Genomic DNA, 21103 nt, shown 5'->3' with positions numbered 1-21103 from the left:
ATGAAATGTATTAATAAATAAACGGAACTAGAAAAGGCTCATGCTGAATGAGGCAACTTAGACCCAGAAGCCAAATATGAATGTATTCACTTAAATTTGGATGTCAGCTCTTCAGTCAATGATAACCAAGCTATAACCCACAGAACCACAGAGGTAGAAGTTAAATATATAAGAAATGTAAAGATAGAAATAAAATATAGTTATGGGTAGATGGGATGGTGTTAGAATGGGAAGATCAAGAGGGGAAAGGGAAGAGAAGGGCGTAGGAGAGATTTCAGGGAGAGAATTAAGGGCCATATAAGGGATAGTATGGAAACCTAATACTAAACCTAATATTAGAAGCATCCTAAAATATATTCGTATATGAAGGCAATCTAAATGAAACTGCCAAATGATGGGGAAGAAAGATACCCCCTGACTATTTCTTCTAACCAAATAAAGCTTCTAGTACTGGAACTGTGTTATATATGATTGAGTTGTTGACTAAACGGCCCCCAAGCAACCCAGGCTGTTGCAAAGACTACAGGCTGCTCTTCACAAGGTAACACCCAAGCCCCACTGCTGAAGACAACTCATTGAACATGCCAAGTTGAGCAGGTGTCTACATAGAGCCTCACGCCCACATGCTATTGTCTTTGGTACAGGAAGGTGTTGTGTGCGCTACCCAAAGAGAAACATAAACACTAAATCTAGCCACAAACCCTTTTCTGTCTCTCATTAGAAAGCATACAGGCTTCTACGGGATAAATAGATGGTATGCCTGTAAGAAATGTTAGAGCAATGGTGGAGCAAAGTTTGCGGGAGTAACCAATATCTGAGTTGACGTAAGGCCCCTCTGTGAGGTGGAGCCCATGCCCAGAACTGCTTTGATGATCAAGAACCAGAGACGAGATAGACTAGGGACCTAGTAGTAAATTCAAATACTACTGTTCTTTTATAAAGTAGCAATAAAATGACTCCTAATGACATTTTGTTATATCATTAATCAGTGCCTTGCTCAGCCATCAGAGAAGCTTCTTCCTGCAGCAGACGGGAACAATGACATAGATCCACAGACAGACAGACAGAAAGTTAGAGACCTTGAAATACTAGGCCCTAAATAGGATGCCTGCATCAAATCCCTCCACACAGGGATCAGGGAACCATGTGGAAAAGGAGGCAGAAAGAATGTAAAAGCCAGAGGGGATGGAGGACACAAAGTAAACAAGGCCCTCTAAATCAACATGACCAATGGACCTATGAATTTACAGAAACTGGGGCAGCTCACACAGCCTCTGCTCCAGGTCCTTTGCATATTACATTGTGGCTTCTAGTTTAGTGTTTTTATGAGATCCCTGAGTGTGTGAACAAGTGGGTCTCTGTTTTTTGTACTTTCTCATAGGCTCTTTTCCTTCTGTTTTATCCAATTCTGATGTGTTAGGTTTTGTTTTTGTCATATCATATTATATCATATCATATCATTTATCCCGTAGAAGCCTGTATGCTTTCTAATGAGAGACAGAAAGGGAGTGGATCTGGATGGGAGGAATAGAGGGAGGAGAAACTGTAACCAAAATATATTGTGAAGAAAAATCTATTTTTAATAAAAGGAAAGAGAGGGAAGGAGGAAGGGGAGGAGGGAGGGAAGGAGGGAGGGAGGGAGGGAGGGAGGGAGGGAGGGAGGGAGGGAGGGAGGGAGGGAGGGAGGGAGGGAGAAACTTTTCTGACTGCTATTGCATTGGTCAGGGTGTTCTTCATTCTAAATTTTTCTCTTGATAACTGAAGGTTCTATAGTGATTTCTCTTCTTAATACTTATGTTACCTTTGCCCGCAGCAGTCATCAATCACATATTTTACTATCATTTCTTCAAACTTCGTTCACAAGGACATTTCAGTCTTCCAATCAAACAAAACTTTCAGAAAAACTGTGGTCATCACCTTTCATGCAAATACTTGAGTAACTAGTAATTTACCAAACAAAGATAGAATAAGACACAAAAGGCACAAAATAAATTTTCTTTCTCCGGAAAGCTTATATTGTAGTGGGGATGGGAAAAAATACACACACTGGTTTTTACCAATCCCTAATGCTATAGGGGAAGAAATGGGAAACAGTGCAGAAGTCAGTATGGTAAGCCTGAGGGACAGCCACCCATAGAAGGAGACATTCAGGAGCATACACAGAAACCTGCAGCCCATTTTAAGAATTTCAAATTATTTTCCAAGCACAATGGAATTTGCCTCCCAAGTGAGCAGTGGGCAGGTATAACCAAATGCAAGTCAGTCTGATTGCTAAATATGGAAGTTAAGAGCAAAGTCGGGATGCCATTAAGCAAGAGACTAGGATGAGATTCAAGAAAGGAAACTGAGTGGGCTTCAGACAGCAAGGTGGGAAGTCTCAGACAGTAAGTGAAGAAGCATTTCCAAGAAGGAAAGATAGTGGGATGGTGTCAAATGCTCATGAAAGTTATTTTTCGAGTCTCTAGGAGGTTTTTGAGTTCCTCCTCACACCTGTTCATTTTGTATACTGGATCCTGTCTCTGGAGAGTGTCAGTCTCTCTGGGGACTTTGCTGACTCTCATATCTTTCCTACACTCCATATATGGGTGTTACTGCAATGTATGGTATTGGAAAAGAATGGTGAAATAATAGTTAAGTGACATTTATCCCCAACAGTTTCTTTTTCTCTTAGGTGCCTGTCAACTGCTAAGAGCTAAGGGGTCAGTTAGTGGGAATTGCTGTGCTAAAGTAAAAAGTCCATCACTAAGGACAAGCAAAAGGCCTGAAAAATATGTCTGAAAAATCACCTATGGCTAGAGACTAACAGATGAGAGAGCTAAGATGAGTAGCTTATATCTTCTACACCAGCCTTGTCTTGGTGAACTGAAGGTCTCAACAGCTAAACACACTTAGCAATCTTGTATTCAAGTTCTGGACTGGTTCATGACATTATAAATATGAGCTGTATAAGATGGAAGTCAGTTTATCCTACCAAAGAATAGAACTGAACTAAGTGGGAAGAGAAGTGATGTGCAACCTTGCTCTCGGGCACAGGAGATGAGGTGTTTCTGGGACCAGGCACCAACAGCAACAGAAGCAGTTTTAGAAGCATCCAGCTTCCTGACTGAGATAAACACTAACTAGCCAGCAGTTCACTTCCACAGGTACTTCTAGAGATGTTTTCAATACACCACAAAATTTTATCAAAAGCAGAGAAGGTAAGGAGTTCACATTGGGCTGAAAGTATGCATGACAGAATTGTTCAAAAGTCAGAGTCAACACAGTGTAGCTTCCAGATGACCCTGAAATCCAGGCCAAGTACAGAAAGAAAGAAAACTACTGCCAACAAACAAGAATCCAGAGAAAATGAAAGACTCAACATGGATGATACCATCTACAGAAAGGGAAAGCCAGGGGAGAAAGCATTCTCCAACTTCAGTCCCAAAACTCTCTTGCCCTCATTAAACAGTAGCCTACGGTTAGGAAATGAGAACACAGGATGACTGCTGCACGTACCACAACTGCATGTGCTCCAGTTGTCAGTGGACTTCCTAGAATGTGTGAAACATTAGAGATATGTGTAAGTGTGAGAGCATCACAGTATTTTTGTTAAGAACCTGCTATGTCAGCTCTATGCAGTGTGGCTGACCTTCGTTAGAATCAGGTCCTCAAGGCAACCAAACCTCAGGAAGCAACCTGGCTCCCAATTTCTCAGGCAAGAGATCTGAATTCATTCACTGACAGCATATCTGTGAGAATGCCAAAGTTAAATACACTGCCTGGAGTCTCAAGCTCTTCCCTTCTCAGCACAACCCTTACAAAAAGGTTAGGTTCAGCTGTCATCAAAAGGCAAAAGCCCTTTTCTGGACAGTGAAGCCCATTCCCCAGGTTGCACCATCAGCTCCAATCAGTGACAATGTCAGCGCAGCAAGCTGAGTAACTGTTCAACTTAATGTGTTAATATTATTTAGGCACCTTCAATAATGTAATGCGAATCACATTAAAAGCTTGACAGATTTACCAGAAATACTTGGTGTATCTATTCCTGCAGGGAGGAAAAGTTACTGGGAAATAGTAGCACCTTCCTGGCTGAATGTCAGAACCTTTAAAAGCATCACTGTCCCCTACAGCACATTATGACATTCCTAGAAACTGCTCCAGCTTCTACCAATTTTAATTGAATTATGGAATTCAGAGTCTTTCTAGGGCTTGGAAATAAAATAATTTTAAAAGAAAAGATGGGCCATTTACATTCACTACGAATGGGAATAAAAATGTGTTTTCCAAGCAGATAACAGATTTCATTATTATTTCTTTATAATTACTCTGAATTTGCTTTATTAGAAATTAGCTGGGGAGCAATTTTGAAGTTCTTGAATCCTATTGAACCATATCAATTTCACCTATTTAAAAAAATCCATTTAAGCTATACTACTGGAATAGCAGAAATAATGTGACAACAATTTTCAGCCCTGACATCAAAAGATGGGACCCCACCGAGATCGGATTGTTCAGCTTTAGTCACACCTGTCAGTGAACCATAACCTGGACATAAACTATCCAGAAAAGAGGGGTGGGGACTTCAAACTATAATTCTACAGTAAAGAAAAATTTTAAGTTTTCTGTGAGTGATCAAAAAAAATAAATCAGACAAGTCTCCAAAAATCTTATCAGTTAGTGCCATTCAGAAGCCACAGGCACCGAGGCTGATGAGATGGCCCAATAAGAACACTAGCTCTGCAATCATGATTTCCTCAGTCCAAATTCCCAGCATTCATGAAAAAGCCAGGCATGGTCACAGGTATCTATAACATCAGTAATAGAGGCTATAAACAGGTGGATCTCACGAGCTCACTGCCTATCAATAGCCTTATCAATAATGAGTGTCGTCAGGTTCAGTAAGAAAACAGCCCAGCTTAAGAGAATAAGGCAAAAGGCAATGAAAGACAGGCCCTCGGACCTCCTCATATGTCTAAACATGCACATGTGCATGCAAATGCGTGTGCAAGTACACACGCACACTTACTTTTTAAATTATAAACATTAACTTATAAGACAGCAATAGTTTTGATAAAGTATTTTTCAAGTTACAACAACTTTTTTTTTTCCGAGACAGGGTTTCTCTGTGTAGCCCTGGCTGTCCTGGAACTCACTTTGTAGACCAGGCTGGCTTTGAACTCAGAAATCTGCCTGCCTCTGCCTCCTGAGTGCTGGGATTAAAGGCATGCGCCACCACGCCTGGCTTGCTACAACAAATTTATCCTTAACTTCTTAGCAGAAAGAACTTTAAGGATAATCAAGACAGCATGAGACAGCTATATTCAAAAGTTGCAATGGTAGATAAATTGATTTTTAGTATCTATAAAATAAGCAAAATAAATGCCTTACCATAAATATGGAAATTTACTTTACAAGGTAACACTTTGCTTTCAAAAAAGCTACATTTTTATAATCAAAATACCTTTTAAAAGTACTTCACAGTAAAACATCTACATGGCAACTAATCAGCACTGAGTTAACAAGCCACTCCAGAGATCATTCTGAAGGAACTGGGGGATAAGACATGAGACTATTCTCCCCACCCAATCATAGAGACGACATTTCAGTAAGCAAATTTGTCTTTTGAAGGTATGCTTAGATATGAACCAGAAGCACAAAGCAAAAGAAACACTGTCAAAATGTAAAAACCCTGGTGCTCCAAGCTGCACCAATAGGACAATCCATAGGAGGATGGGTGAATGGCACAGTTGGCAAAGTGCTGACCACACAAGTTATAAGGACCTGCGTCCAACCCTCAGAGCCCAAGTTAAAAGGCTCAGCATGACCACACACCTATAACCCTGGTGCTCAGTGCACAGTCAGTGGATCTCTGGGACTTTGCTGATAAGTGAGCCAGTCTATCTAAATCAGTGAGCTCTAATTCACTGTCTTTAAAATGAAAGCTGGAGAACAATTAAGGAAAATATCTGACATCACCCTCTAGTCTACACACACACTTACACACACACACAAATATGCACAATAACAACAACTTAGAGAATGCAAAAAATTCTGAAAATTCTAAATATAAAGCACATCAAAAATGCACAAAGAACTATTATAAATCAGTAATACAGATTTCTCCAAAGAAAATATATACCTGGCCAATAAGTATGTAGAAAGAGGGTCAATACTATTGGCCACTGAGGAAATGCAAGTCAAAAACAAAAGATGATGACTATAAAAAAAATGTAAAGGAAAATAAGAAGTGTTTACAAGGCTACAGAGACACCAAGCGCCTCTCACACTGTTGATGGGAATCTACAGTGATGTAGGCAGTCAGATCCTGGTTGTGCTTTAAGTGCTGGAACACAATCACCACCTCACAATCTAGAAATCTTCTCGTAAGTATAGACCCAAGAAAAGTGAAAACCAAAAATTTCTCCATGGCAGCATTTCTTGCATCCATTAAGGAGTGAAAAACAAGTCCAGGGAGATGGCTTACTCAGGAAAGTACTTGCCTTGTAACACAAGGGCCCGAGTTATGTCTCCAGAGTCCACACAAAAAGGCAGGTGTGATAATGCATGCTGTCATCCCCTCAATAGGGAAGGCAGACACAGAGGATTCCTGGGCTCACTAGCTAGTCACCCTGGCCTTATTATTGAGTTCCAGGGCGATGAAATGCTTTATATTAAAGGGGCCGTGCAGTGTTTCTGAAAAAGACTTCTGGCCTCCACACATGCACATGTGCACCTGTACATTCACATGTACACATATAAATATACATCCTCAGACATGTCCTAAAAATAGAAACAAAAATAATTCCCATGTTTGCTCAAGTGTTAATAAATAAACAAGATGTGATGCCATCCATACAGTGGTCTACATAAGTAGTGAGGACTGGAACGCTGACACATGCTACAGCATAGAGGGCTCTGAAAACCAGCTAAGTGAAAGAAGCAAGACCGGAAGGACAAATTCATCTGTGAGACGTTCACACTGACACATCTATAGAAACAGAAAGCAGACTAGCAATTCCCCAGGCTGGGTGGGAGGACGTGAGGTAACAACAAGTCGGCTCTGCAAGGTTCCTTTGACAGGAGCTGAAAGTGTTTTAGGTCTAGTTATGACTATACACTTCCAGACATACTAAAAACTAGTGAACCGGTGAGTTTTATGGTATGTGAATAGCATTTTGAAAAGTTATTTTTTAAAAAAGAAAAAGTCTATAAATAAGGAACTGTTCTTTCCCACAGTGGTCAAAAGAAGGGAGCTGGTAAGTAAAAGCACTTGTTGACAAGCCAGACTTCCTGAGTTCAATCCCCAGGACTCAAACTACAGAAGGAAAGAACAGAACCGTGTAAGTTGTCTTCTGATATCTATTCGTGAGCTCCGGCAAGTAAACACACACACACACACACACACACACACACACACACACACACACATACACACACACCATGGGGGAGGGGCATTGTGTAGGATAGAGAAGAAGGAAGGGAGAAACAAAAAAAATAATAATGGGAGCAAGAAAATAGCCTGTTCCTCCACCAAGTCAGTGCACTGTCCTGTGGAGGGATCCAGGAGGTATAGAGCCTACGGCCTAGATACACACAGAACAGTCAATCTCTACAGGATGACACACAGGATTATCATTTCAGATTTAAAATTATTATGGTTGACAAAATATGAATTCATTTAAATGAAGAAAGTAATACTGATTATATTAAAATTATACTACTTAGATAATGCCTGGTAGAAAGAAGGTAAAGGATGAATGGTATTCATGAACACAGTAAAAATATCCACCAATGAGATCCGTCATTTGGATAACTCAGTACTCAAGTGTACATATACATTGTTTCTATGCTGTATATCGACATTTTGAATTTTCTTACAAAAAATTAACCCACATGAATAATTGTTTCTAGTAGTTAAAAGCAAACAACCTGAAGTTGAAGTATAGCGTATGTACTATACAAAGGTTATAATACACATGAAATGGTACAAAGTCATTTAAAAGTGATGATCTGTAATATGCAAGCCAAAGATCTCTAAGATGCATAAGTAAAAAGATCCATGGACGAAACAGCATATGAGCCATCTGCATGCTCTTTAGAAAACATTCCGACATATAAATAGAGTTTCTGAGACACAAACATTAACCTTAGTTTTCTTTGGCTAAAAGATTGAAGAATACGTTTACATAATACATTCTGCTGTTGAGTTTTTAATCTAGTAAGTTTCTGTTGCTATGTATTTTTTAAAACCATGCTAGCTTCCTTTCTATGAAGTCTGGGTCTTGCTCTACAAACAAAAGCAACCTAGACCCCTTTCAACACACTATTAGCATGATCTAAAGTGAAATCACCGTCATCATTTACAAGCAACTATATGGCTAAAAGCATAGTCTAAGAGCTCATAAATGCAGACCCTAAAATAGGCCGAATACTGTTTCATGCTAAATTACTTCATCCCAAATAACTCAAAATTAACACTATAACACATCGACCAGATTGGATAAAATAAAAATATTTTTGAAATATCATTTGTCATTTTGCTTTTGGAAGATGTATCTTTGTCCAAGTTGTAATAGTTAAAACAAATATTTCAACATATTTCTTCCCAATTATTATTTTTAAGACAAAAACTCACTCTGGAGCATAGGCTGGCCTTGAACTTATTTACAGCAGTACTCACAGCCCATCTCCCCACATGCTGGTGTTACAGGTATGAACCACCGCACCCAGGTACTTACAATGATCCTTAGAAATAAGCTTAAACATGTACCGAATAAGACCATGCAAGTAACGTGTTATTTTTAGGCAATCCTATTCTGCATCTGCTTTACATAATAATCTCATTTTCACAGCCTCTAAGGGGACAGCAAGAGTATTATCATCCTCATTTTACATGTGCATAGTGATCAGGCATCAAAATACACTGTGTACCACTCTGCATGAGAAAGCAACAGCTATAGGTACAAACACCCTTTGGGCCAGGAGTGTTCAGAACTCAGGACTCTGAGTTTTAGAGGAGTAATTACAGCATTACATAACACCCTCTGGGACATGGAAGAAACACCCAAATCAAATACATTACTATTTCTACAAAGAAATATATGAATATTAACAACAAGTAGGATAAATAAAGGTCTATGTACTTAGGTCCGGTTCTGCCTCCAAAGGAGTGGTAAACTTTGCTATCAGAATCTTCTATAATTACTATTAGTTTGAAACTACAGACACTGGATTCTGGGCCTACAGAGGTTATCTCTCAATTGAAATTATTTTTCAGTTGTGAAAACCATTTTTTTATTAGGCAAAGCAAAAAAAACAAAAAACAAAAAAAAACACAAAAGCACAAACACTTTTCTATCTCAAAAGTTAAGACTTTCTTTGGCAAAATGGGCATGGAGGCAAAACCTGCTAAGCCTAACACAGGTTTCCTGGAAACCAAAAGCACCACTTCCGTCAGAAACTAATCCCGTGCTTCCCTCAGCCATATGCAAGCACCACCGGTGAACCCCGAGGGAGGCTTTGACTCAGAGATCAGAGGAAATACCACTTAAGCATCTTCCTGCTCTCTCTGAAGCCATCCTGCATGCATGGGGCAGTCATCATCCCATACTCAGCACTTTGCTCAATTCTGTATTCTAAGCAAAAGACCCCCACCTGCCTCCCTTGACCAACCTCCAACTCCTTCTGGGTCAGTCTTCTGCACGCGCTCATTTGTCAGTGTCTTAAAATGTCACACCAAGACCAAGTGCAGCAGCCTTATCTGAACAGCACAAAGCCTGGTTACTTTCCTAGAATGGAGCATTATCTTCTCATCTAATAGCTTACACCTATTAAACTCTAGTGCTAAGCCACACTAATGCAATTGCTATATGCCCAGAGAAAGAAAATCAATTAGCTCACTATTAAATTAAAATATATAACCATTTTGTGCCCAATAGTACATTAAAAGCTACCCACTCCCAGCAATAAACAAGTGGATGGAAATAAGAACAGGATATCATGAATTAAATGATAGTATCTCTAAAACTTGCCTCATAACATGGGAGAAGGAGAACCGGGTGGGACAAAGACAGACAGTCAGAGAGGCCAGAAGGAAAGGGGGAAGGGAGGGGAGGGAAGAGGAGGTGAGGGGGGAGGAGAGGAGAGGAGAAGACAGGAGGGGAGAGGGAAAGAAAAGAAGAAAAGTTCAGCTATGACTCGAAAATTCCTGAAGCTGGGTGAAGAGTGCTCACATTACCATTGCTTGTTGTGAGATAAGCTTTAACTGTCTGCTTGATACAATCTAGAGTCACCTAGGAAAAATGTCACAAGAACAGACTGTCTACACTGGGTTGATCCTTAGATGTCTGTAGGGGGTTTCTCAGTAAGTTAGTAGATGTAGGAACAGCAAGGCTACTGTGGGTGACACCATTCCCTAGGTAGGGGTTCCTAAATTGTAGGAAAGAAACAGAGCTGAGCACAAACTAGCAAATAAACACACATTTCTCTCTGCTCTTGACTTGAGGTTTCTGCCTTGAGTTCCTCACAGTGGTAGACCTGAACCTAGAACTGTAAACGGAAATAAACTTCTTTCTCCCTTAAGTTGTTTTATGTCAAGATTTTATAAGAAAAGAAATGAAACTAGTGTATATATATGTGTGTTTGTATATATATATATATATATATATATATATATATATATATATATATTTACATTTTTGTGATAAAAAGTGGAAGCTATAAAACTTTGAATGAATGAAACATGGGGGGATATCACCACTCTTTTATAGATTTATGACTTACTTTTTTTTTTTAATCTATCAAAGCAGCCTTGGTAAGAAGGTCCTTTTTTCTAAAAGGACCACCACAACCTGAGGGGTTACAGTACTGACCTAACTGGAGTGATTAGGAAATTGAGAGAGAGAGAGCGCAATAGAATCAGGTAGGGTGTGCTCACTCTGATGGGGCAACAACGTGGAACCCGTGTGTTTATGTGCAGCATGAGAGGAGGCATTAGGTAGTTTCTGGTAGAAGGTCTCTGAGAAGAGCAGTCTCAAGCCATAAACTTCCCAGAGGAGAAAGCTGTAGTTGCTGGTGTTTCCACACATTGCCAACACTCAAACTTGAAACAGAGGAAGGCTTTGCCAATTCTGAGCCTGACTGGGACAGGGGAGGTTTTTCCATTCCCACAGGTCTGAGCCATTGGGTCCTTGACGTGGGAACAATACACATTCACTCATGACTTCCTCAGATCCACAAGGGACTTAATGTAAATATAGGTTAACCCTTTTTTCTGAAGTGCAATTGTGATACAGAGCAACATGAGCACTCTCTATGACCAAGCAATCCTACTGCAAGGTATTTGATGTAACTGAGTATCAGTCAAACAGAAGAAGATGGTTTGTTTAACCATATTCATCAATCATGATTACAAAAGAACTACAGCAACTTCAGAGAGTATTAACATCCAAGTAAACAAAACTCACAGTGCAGGAGTATTCAACACATGAAAAATGATGTCTACCTACAGAATTGAAATCTGATATTGTTGAATGAGCAATTACAAACAACATACAATGTCATTCGACTCATTAGCAACTCATGTGTGGTGTAGAGTGGTGTGTGTGTGTGTGTGTGTGTGTGTGTGTGTGTGTGTGTGTGTATCTATGTGGTCACGTGTGTGCATGAGCATTTAGAGGCCAGAGCACTGGGCATCTTCCTCAATCACTCTCCACTTTATAATTTTGAGACAGGGTCTCTCACTGAACTTGGAGTTCACCAATTAGATGAGCTGCCTGTCCTGCAAGTCTCATGGATCCTCATGTTTCCACTCTGGTACTAGGGATCCAAACTCAGGTCCTTAATCTTATACCGCTAGTACTTTACTAAATGAGCTATCTCCCCAGTCCTATGTGTCTGTGTGCACACACATGTGTACAAAGGCACAGAAAGATTCCTAGACATATTTATCAAAACATACCAATGGCTGTTTTCAAATCAAATGCTTTATTTTTCTTTCTTTAGAAAGAAATATCATAAAACCTAAGTCACTGAAGAACAAAATACTAACGATATGATCCAGTTTACTATTTAATACATTTGCATATAATTCTGCTCTTTTGCTTATTATTTCCCTACCACCAATAATGATAATGCATCCCGGGTACAAGCAAGTACAACTGGACAGCCCTGAGTTCTCGTGGAGCACACTGGATTCACACAGCCTACTCATGTTTTCTAAAGCCCTATGACTTCTATTGTAACAACAACCCAGAATATTTTCCTGCTCAAGCAAAAGATTGAGTAAAATGCCAGAAATTCAAAGGCCTAAAGACCATTTATGTATTTTTAAAGAAATTCATGGCATTATTCAGCAACTCATATCCTATATTTCAGACAGATGTATAAAGGTATCATATTTGGCAATATCAATAATTTTATATAAGGAGATGGTTTGTTTTGTTGATATACTCTTTTAATCTTTTAGACAGTTCTATAATAGAAATGATTTTTAATATTCTATTGTCTATAATTAAAATCATCATTTTGGTCTCTGGAAACTGGTATTACATAAGAATCTTTTCAAAAGCTTATTATAAGAAAAAAAAGAATTTTAAGTAGAATGCTTTAACTTTTCAAAATTACATATATTTTTCTTCTTAGGCAGGTATTATTTGAATATATTGAGAATACTAAGAAAAACTTCTGTATCAATTAAAAATATAAACAATCCTTGAGGTTTAAAGGCATATGGAGAAATGGGTTAAGAAGCTACAGGACTGGAGTGATTGTAGAGTGGTTAAGAGCTTATATTGCTCTTGCATAGGATATTTTTGATACCCAGCACCCACAATGGGCAGCTCACAACTACCTATAACTCCACCTTCAGGAGGTATGGCATCTCTAGATTCTGTGGACACTGCATTCACACTCACATGCACATACACACACATACATGTGCGCACACATATATGTACACATGCTACATGTACAGTTTGGCATAGTACGTGTAAAAGCATAGGAGTGGTGTGATCATGCAATTAGGAACAGGCTAACTAATGCTCAGATCACGAATCTTAGTGTGCCTAACATATAAGATAAAGGCCAAGGTTATAAAATCCTGCTTCTCCCCAGTAGAACGTGAGAGTGTCTGTGAGACTCTGTCTGGTGAGCAAGTGGTAGGGCAGAGAACATTAGGGTTTGTCCTTCTGTAAAGCCCAGGACCTTTGACAATAGTGATGATAGAGGCATGTGAATACCCAGGGTCCCAGTACAGAATGCAGTTTCCTAAAGCTTGTTCTCTGGTGAAAAACAAAAGTTCAAATAAGACATTGTTACCCTCCATGAAAACAGATTAAGCCTGAGAAAGGGGCTGTGTAACTTCTTTTTGCCTAGGTACAGGTTTAATAAAGTTATTGAAGAAAAACTAGAAATGCTGATCATAAAAATAAAATATAAAAGCCAGCAGCCACCTCAAATAGACCTCATTAGGATGACTTTTCTAAAAGTGCTTTTCAGTTTCTATTTTAACAGTAAAGGTAAGAGTCTACTATTGCTCTCAGTGCAATGTCTGTTTTATAACTAAAGTTACAGGGGGAGTTTATTTCAGATTACTGAGAAGGCCTCCAGCCCCTCCAGCTTTGATAAGAGGCCCCTTCTCAGCAGTATACAAGCGTCTGAGCTAGCTCCTATCTACTCTGATCCCTTGCTCCAAAACAGCCTACGGATTAGCTTTTTGGATCTACTTCTCAAATAAAAGATTTTAAAAGTAGTGAAAAGAGGATTAAACAGGCTGAAAATTTAAATTAAAAGGTGGATAAAATACTGCTTTCTCAGAGTCAGATAGTAGGCAGACTTCTAAGGCACCGGTGCATGGTCTAAAGTTTTTATTTGGTTATGAACTATGCATCTATTTTTGCAAAATTTACCAAGTGATACTATTTGTGTTCTTTTTCCTACATTTTAATAAAAAGCTTACATCTTTTAAATTCTACTACAACCTAAACAATTTGCTCAATGACTTCAAGTCTAAGAGAGGTCAAGACAGGTGGCAAAAAACAAAAACAAAAACAAAAACCTAACCTCACACTGAAATGTCAGAGAAAAGCAGGAGCCATGAGCCCCTGGAATCATAAGCTCTAGACTTTGAGATGAGTCCATGTACATACAAACATTCTCTTGCCTCAAGCAACATCACATGTCACATCGTGTGACATGATGCTTGTCATATAGAGTCTATGACATCAGAAAGGAAAGTTGATCAACTCCAAAGAGACCCCATGTAATGGTTACTCTTCATTCTCTACTTGGATTAAGATTCTCCTAACACTTTGGGACATGTATGAAGGTGTGTGCAGAGAAGCTAAGTGGGGAGAAAGGCCCACCCTGACAGCATAATACCATCCCTGTCTGGGTTTCTAGATTAAATGAATAAGGGAAAGGGAGAAAGCAAGTGCTATCTCTTACCTTTCTCCTTCCTGACTGCCAGTGGAACGTGACGGTACAGCTGCTCTATGCTCCAGCTGCCACATCTCACATCTGGATCTGCTTTTGCCACTGCCTACCCGCCATGATGGACTTCTCTGCTCTTAAACCACAGGCCAAAATAAAGCCTCCTTGCCTCAAACTACTTTTGTTGGGTATTTGTTCCAGCAAAGAGAAAAGTAATTTATACCCTGCCAAGGAAGGAGATGGTTAATTGGCTGAAGCATAACCTTTCACTGCTATGATACACCAGTAAACTACAGGGGCTGTGATAGGCAGATTCAAAACTGCCCTATTTCAAACTAGAACTTATGACTACAATGTGATCTTGTCCCTGTGTACTGTGGTGAAACAGGCTGAAAATATATAGAGAATGTATCCTGTTGGGTCTCTTTGGACCTTTTAGGAAAAGAGTTTTCCCATCCTAATATAAAAGTCAGAAATACTCAGTATACCCTGCATTGCTAGGGTGAAGATGAAGGAGTCACATGAAAGCGAACACATGTGGCCTCTAGACAACAGAGTGATCACTGTTAAGACGCAGAAAGGAAATGGGAACTTCAGTTTTATAATCACAAAGAATGGTTGTAACCAATAATAGGAATGGGCATGGAAATGGGTTTCTCCCTAGAACTTGAAAGTCTTTTATAATCTACCTCAACACTGACCAGTGTTGCCACATAGCTTCTTTCCATCGTTTACATCAAATTATAGAAATTTAAGAAGCACCAGTCGAAACAGTGATTAAAAAAAACGAAAATTATACAGTGTACTTGTCTATCCATCTAATGAACATTCACAGGGACTGTGCCAGATGTAGAGACATGACAACGAATACCATGATCCTGTCTCCTGATGTTCACGGTCTACATTGAGGAAGGTAAAAACAGGGAGAAGCTGAGCACTGCAGGGGCAGCTCTTGGTGTAGAGGGCATAGAAACTAGCAAAGGCTGCCAGGAGGCCAAGGTGTCTGAACCGTAACTAGGCTGGTGAGCTAGAATTTGCCTTGGCTGGAGGTGAGAAAAGGAGAAGGGAAGATGAAGTGGCAGCACTTGGAGATAAACGAACCTTCAAAACTGTTAAAGCCAGCATGATACGATGAGGAGAAAGGAGTGAACTACTAGGAAGCCAGCATCCTGGAAGCACCAAGTGAATCCCGGAGAGACCATAGTAGAGCAGGAAATATATAGCTCAGCCTATGATGATCCTGGAATGCTGCTGTAAGAGCCAGCATACAGAGGCTGATGGTAAGGAGGTGCTGAGTCTGCGGTACAGTGCAGTAATTACACTCAAACCTGGAATAAGGAGATGCCTTTGAGTCATGTGTTTAGGAATGACAGCTGACAAAGATAAGATGAGATGACATGTTGGGTTGGGGGCGCTAAGGATGAAATCTGGGAAATATTTAAATGTAAGACTTTAAAAGAGTTCTTCTTCTTTGGGAAAACACCAAATGGCGGATGACGCCGGTGCAGCGGGAGGGCCCGGAGGACCCGGGGGCCCAGGATTAGGAGGCCGCGGCGGCTTCCGTGGAGGATTCGGCAGCGGTCTTAGGGGCCGCGGTCGTGGCCGAGGCCGTGGCCGTGGTCGAGGCCGTGGGGCTCGTGGAGGTAAAGCTGAAGACAAGGAGTGGATCCCCGTCACCAAGCTGGGCCACCTGGTTAAGGACATGAAGATCAAGTCCTTGGAGGAGATCTACCTGTTCTCCCTGCCTATTAAGGAGTCTGAGATCATTGACTTCTTCCTGGGTGCGTCCCTAAAGGATGAGATTCTGAAAATCATGCCAGTGCAGAAGCAGACTCTGGGCTGGCCAGCAGACCTGGTTCAAGGCTTTTGTCGCGATTGGGGACTACAATGGTCACGTTGGTCTTGGTGTTAAGTGCTCCAAGGAGGTTGCCACTGCCATCCGAGGAGCCATCATCTTGGCCATCGTCTCTGTGCAGAGAGGCTACTCGGGGAACAAGATTGGCAAGCCCCACACTGTTCCATGCAAGGTGATAGGCCGCTGTGGCTCTGTGCTGGTGCGTCTCATCCCTGCCCCCAGAGGCACTGGCATTGTCTCTGCTCCTGTGCCCAAGAAGCTCCTGATGATGGCCGGTATAGATGACTGCTACACTTCAGCCAGAGGCTGCACTGCCACCCTGGGCAACTTTGCTAAGGCCACCTTTGATGCCATCTCCAAGACTTACAGCTACCTGACCCCCGACCTCTGGAAAGAGACTGTCTTCCACCAAGTCTCCTTATCAGGAATTCATGGATCATCTTGTGAAAACCCACACCAGAGTCTCTGTTCAGAGGACCCAGGCTCCAGCTGTGGCTACTGCATAAGGGTTTTTACATGAGAAAAATAAAAGAATTAAGTCTGCTGAAAAAAAAAAGACTTTAAAAGAAAGAGGAGAAATAAGTATAAAACAAGATATATGAAGTCACTTGAACTCACCTGTTAATGACTGAGCTTCCAGTAAAGAACAGGCGCTAAGAAAGACAACCTCTGGTCTCAAGGAGCAGATATCAAAACAGGTGGGTTTGTGAATCTTCACAGAACAAGAATCAGGGACCTGTGAATGAGACTGTACCTGCACTGCTGCTTCAACAGAGGAACTATGCAAGCAAAGACAAGAGGGAAACACAATAAAGGGGAGGGATAGCCAGGAACAGTTGCTCAACTTCACGTGATCTAAGTCACTCTCTAACTACTGCTGCTAGAGACACAGTGAGCTGTGAGCGAGCTGACTACAGGTCACAGAAGGCTGTGACAGGAGAGAGCCACTGTTCCCTAGTGTGCCACAGATCCTTCTCAAAGTTCTATGAGCAAGAAACTAAACCCACAGTGGTAGTCTATCTCAATGCCTAGGGGTGTTTTTCTTTTCTTTTCTCTTTTCTTTTCTTCTCTTTTTTAACTACAGATAATACAATATCTGGAGATAAACCCGGTAAGAGGAGCAGATACCTCATTATATTTGGCATATTAAATGCCAAATTATGGAGTTTTTAAAAGCACGAGTGCCAGGATCAGAGGCAAACTGTGCTCTTCATGACCGATCTTTGCAAGAATAAAGAAATGATGTAATGTAGTGAGAGCGGTAAAAGAGAAACTAGCAGAGTTCCTTTTGAGAATGTAATGTATAAAAGACTCTAAGCCTCGGGTAAAAACAGTAGCACTTCCACAAACCTATTCCAGAGCAGTATTGGCACAAGTGTTAAACTCCCTACATGTGACAAGGCTCAGTGAGAACTTTCGACAGCATAAGAAGACTGGAGACAGCATGGACATCCATGTATCGCGACACTGTAGGCAAGGAGAAAGAGAGTGAGGCAGAGGAAGATAAGAATATGAATCTCTGTGTGCTAATATGAAATTTCCATACTGCACTGTTACTTTGGGGAAAAAAACTATAAAAAAAACACTGTGCATAAAATAAAATGACTTCTGTGTACAACTAGAAGAAATAAAGCACCAATTTTTGCAAACAAATACAGAAAGAATAAGCAAGAGACTGGTAACAGAATAGGAGAAAATATTTACATAGTGGGCATAGCACCCAAAGTATGTAAAGGACTCCCTTGACTCAACAATAACAACATAATTTTAAAATAGGCAAATAACTTGAATAGACATTTTTCTAAATGGCCAACAATCATATAAAAATGCTCCACATCATTAATCATTGTGGGAATACATCAAAATCACAGTAAGATGCCACTTCATATCTTCTAGGATGAATAATGTAAAAAGGGAAACACATTTTGTCAAGGCTATGGAGAAACTACAATTCTTGTCTGTTGCTGGTAAGAATATAAGATTATCCAAGCCACCCTGGAAAACAGTTTGGTAGCTACTAAAAGAGTTGCAAGGCTGGTAAGATGGCTCACTACATAGAGTACTTAGTCTGCAAGAATGAGGACATGAGTTCAAATCTCAAGAACTCACAGGTCGATGGAAGCAGTAACATCCTACAGCAAGATGAGAGGCAGAGACAACAACAACAAAAAATCCCTTGAAGCTCGCACATCACCTACTCTGGCTTCTGCAGCTATAAACAACAGACACTGTCTCAAACAGGGTAGAGGGCAAGGACTGGTACCTGTGGTTGTTGTCTGAGTTCCATACACATACTTTGGCAAGGATGCACGTTCTCACACATATAAAAATGAACACACAGACACAAGTGCATATATCATAAGCAGAAAATTTGGGGGCTTTAGGTATTTATTAAATTTTCTGTGTATGGGTGTTTTGCTTGCATGTATGTATGTGTACTGCATGCACCACTGCCCTCGTTAGCCTGAAGAGGGCATCAGATTCCCTGGAGCTGGAGTTAAGGATGATTGGTAACCACCATGTGGATGCTGGGAACTGAACCCAGGTCCTCTGAAAGAACAACAAATCCTCACAACTGCTGAACCATCTCTACAGCTCCCAGAAAATACTTTAACTCAAAAATGAAATTATGACCCAGAAATTTCAATGCCAGGAATACACCAGAAAGAGAAACAAATATTCCAACAAATACATCAACATGCACATTAATGTTATTGATAATGACCAAAGGGTGGAAACAATGCCAAAGTCCATCAACAGATCAATAAACAGGTTGTATTACATCCACACAATGGAATACTGAGCCATAAACAGAAATGAAGGATTGGTGTACACGATATCCACAAACCTCCAAAACATGATGCCCGCTGACAGGTGCCAACAGAAAAAGCCTTACTTGACATTGCTTCATTTACATTAACTATTTAGAATAGGTAAATCCATACACACAATGCCAGTTGGTAGTTGCTAAGAGATGGGGGAAGAGGTAGAATAAGGAAGGACTAGTCAATGGGCAAGATGATTTAGGAGGTGAATATAAGCAGTTACTGCATAATACTCAGTGTGTGTCTAATGCTATCGAATGATTCATTTCAAAATGGTTAACTTTATATTATGTGCATCAAACCTCAGTATGTGTGTGTGTGTGTGTGTGTGTGTGTGTGTGTGTGTGCAGATGCATGAGCATGTGAAGACCAGAGGACAATGTTGAGTGTGTTTTCAATCACTCTCCAGATTATTTTTGAGACAGGATCTCTGAGCCTATTTTGGCTGGACTAAACTGGCAGCAAGCCCTAGAGATCTACCTGCTTCTCCAACACTGGGGTTATAGTCATGTGCTGCCTTACCCAGACTTTATGTGAGTACCAGGGAATGAACTGGGTTTGTTATGTTTATAGAGCATTATCAACTGAGCCATCCCTCAGACCCTGAATCTCAGGTTTAAGTTGTTCTTTGTTTGTTTATTTTCTCTTGTCACATGAAGAATGCTTCCATGGAAAGCAATATCAAGTACTTTAAGATGTAGTGTGAACTATCTAGGGGAAGGGAAAGGCAGCCTCATATAAATCATTTTACTGACCTAATATCAGCTGTGAAGTTCTGAATGGCATGCCTTGGGTTCAGCCTCCAGAGCGCCATGGCACAGCTCCACTCTGGGAAGCCACCCAGGGTGTGTCATCAGTGTTCTGCTCTAAGAAATCTGGTTCATTCTGAAGAAATCAACTCAAATTAAGTGACCCAAAAAATCAAAGAGGACATTGTAAATCATTTTCACTTTGATTTTGAGGCTTCTACACATTCAGAAAATACCACAGTATCTATCATCTGTGTCAGGAACTTGGAAAGGCATTTTTGGGTTTGGTTTTGTTTTTAAGATTTGTAGTTTCATTTTTTTTCTTTGACACATAGTTAATATTTAATTTTCATGCCAAGAGCCCTCAGTTGATGAGCCCTGAAATTGTCTTAAAATTTGAGGATGTCAACATATCCCCATAGTAGCACAAAAGTCAAATTTCAGATGAAACACACAGATGCTTCAAGAGTTCCATTAATTGTGTCGGTCAGAGTCTACAGGCAACATTCAAGTTTCACAAGGCTGCTTGCTCTTAGCTGACTCCTGTGAAAGCCACACTTTGCCTGACAATGTACTAATTCCTTTAATTCCTAAGAACCAAAGTCACTATTTTAAAAATTGTGGGCAAGTTTAACTCTGTACTTAAATTTGCTCTCATTATATAAGTAGCAAAAACTACATGCCAAGTCTTATTCATTTTCTTTTAACAAGATGAGTAGTGAACAAATTCCATACTTCAAACAGGACTTAGTCTAGGATAACCACAATTAATACTTAAACAGAGCAGATGCTTAAAATATATAAGATCTCTGACTGTAATCTGGAAAGACTATGAACTCACATCACAGTTGGATTTGAATTGACTTCTAATGACTTATTTGTGAAGAACAAAGGCTAGTCAAAATGCCTCCTATATCTTTAGGGGTTTTGTGGATGAACCAAGGGGAAAATCAATATTTAATAAGGTAGTTTTTGAAAGAATGAACTTTGACTTAGAAATGCACAAACTGGAATACTAAACAGTAATTTACAGGAACATGACCTCTTATTCTCTATGATATAAAAACACACTTCCAATTTGCTTGTAGCAGCTCTCTCCACAGAGTTCATGGTATGTACAAAATAAGAAGAGACAGGTGAAGCCAAAATATGGTGGCCCACACCTATAATCTCAGCGCTGAGAGGCAAAAGCAGGCCTGCCTGGTCTACATAGCAAGTGCCAGACTAGCCACAGCTATACTGTGAGACCCTGCTACAGAAAAGTG

At 40.2% G+C, this 21103-nt stretch overlaps 1 protein-coding gene and 1 pseudogene across 2 annotated transcripts in view; one reads left to right on the top strand and one right to left on the bottom strand.

Moving 5' to 3' along the window:
- The window catches only part of Sdk1 (sidekick cell adhesion molecule 1), a 974090-nt gene that overhangs the window by 931236 nt on the left and 21751 nt on the right, over positions 1-21103 (bottom strand). The gene's annotated exons all lie outside the window — the stretch shown is intronic.
- On the top strand, positions 10724-16770 carry Gm6433 (annotated as a pseudogene).

This window comes from Mus musculus, chromosome 5 (genome assembly GCF_000001635.26).
Source record: "Mus musculus strain C57BL/6J chromosome 5, GRCm38.p6 C57BL/6J".
NCBI lineage: Eukaryota > Metazoa > Chordata > Mammalia > Rodentia > Muridae > Mus > Mus musculus.
The sequence above is the reverse complement of the archived record's forward strand: the minus strand, read 5'-3'. Positions and strand labels throughout refer to the sequence as shown.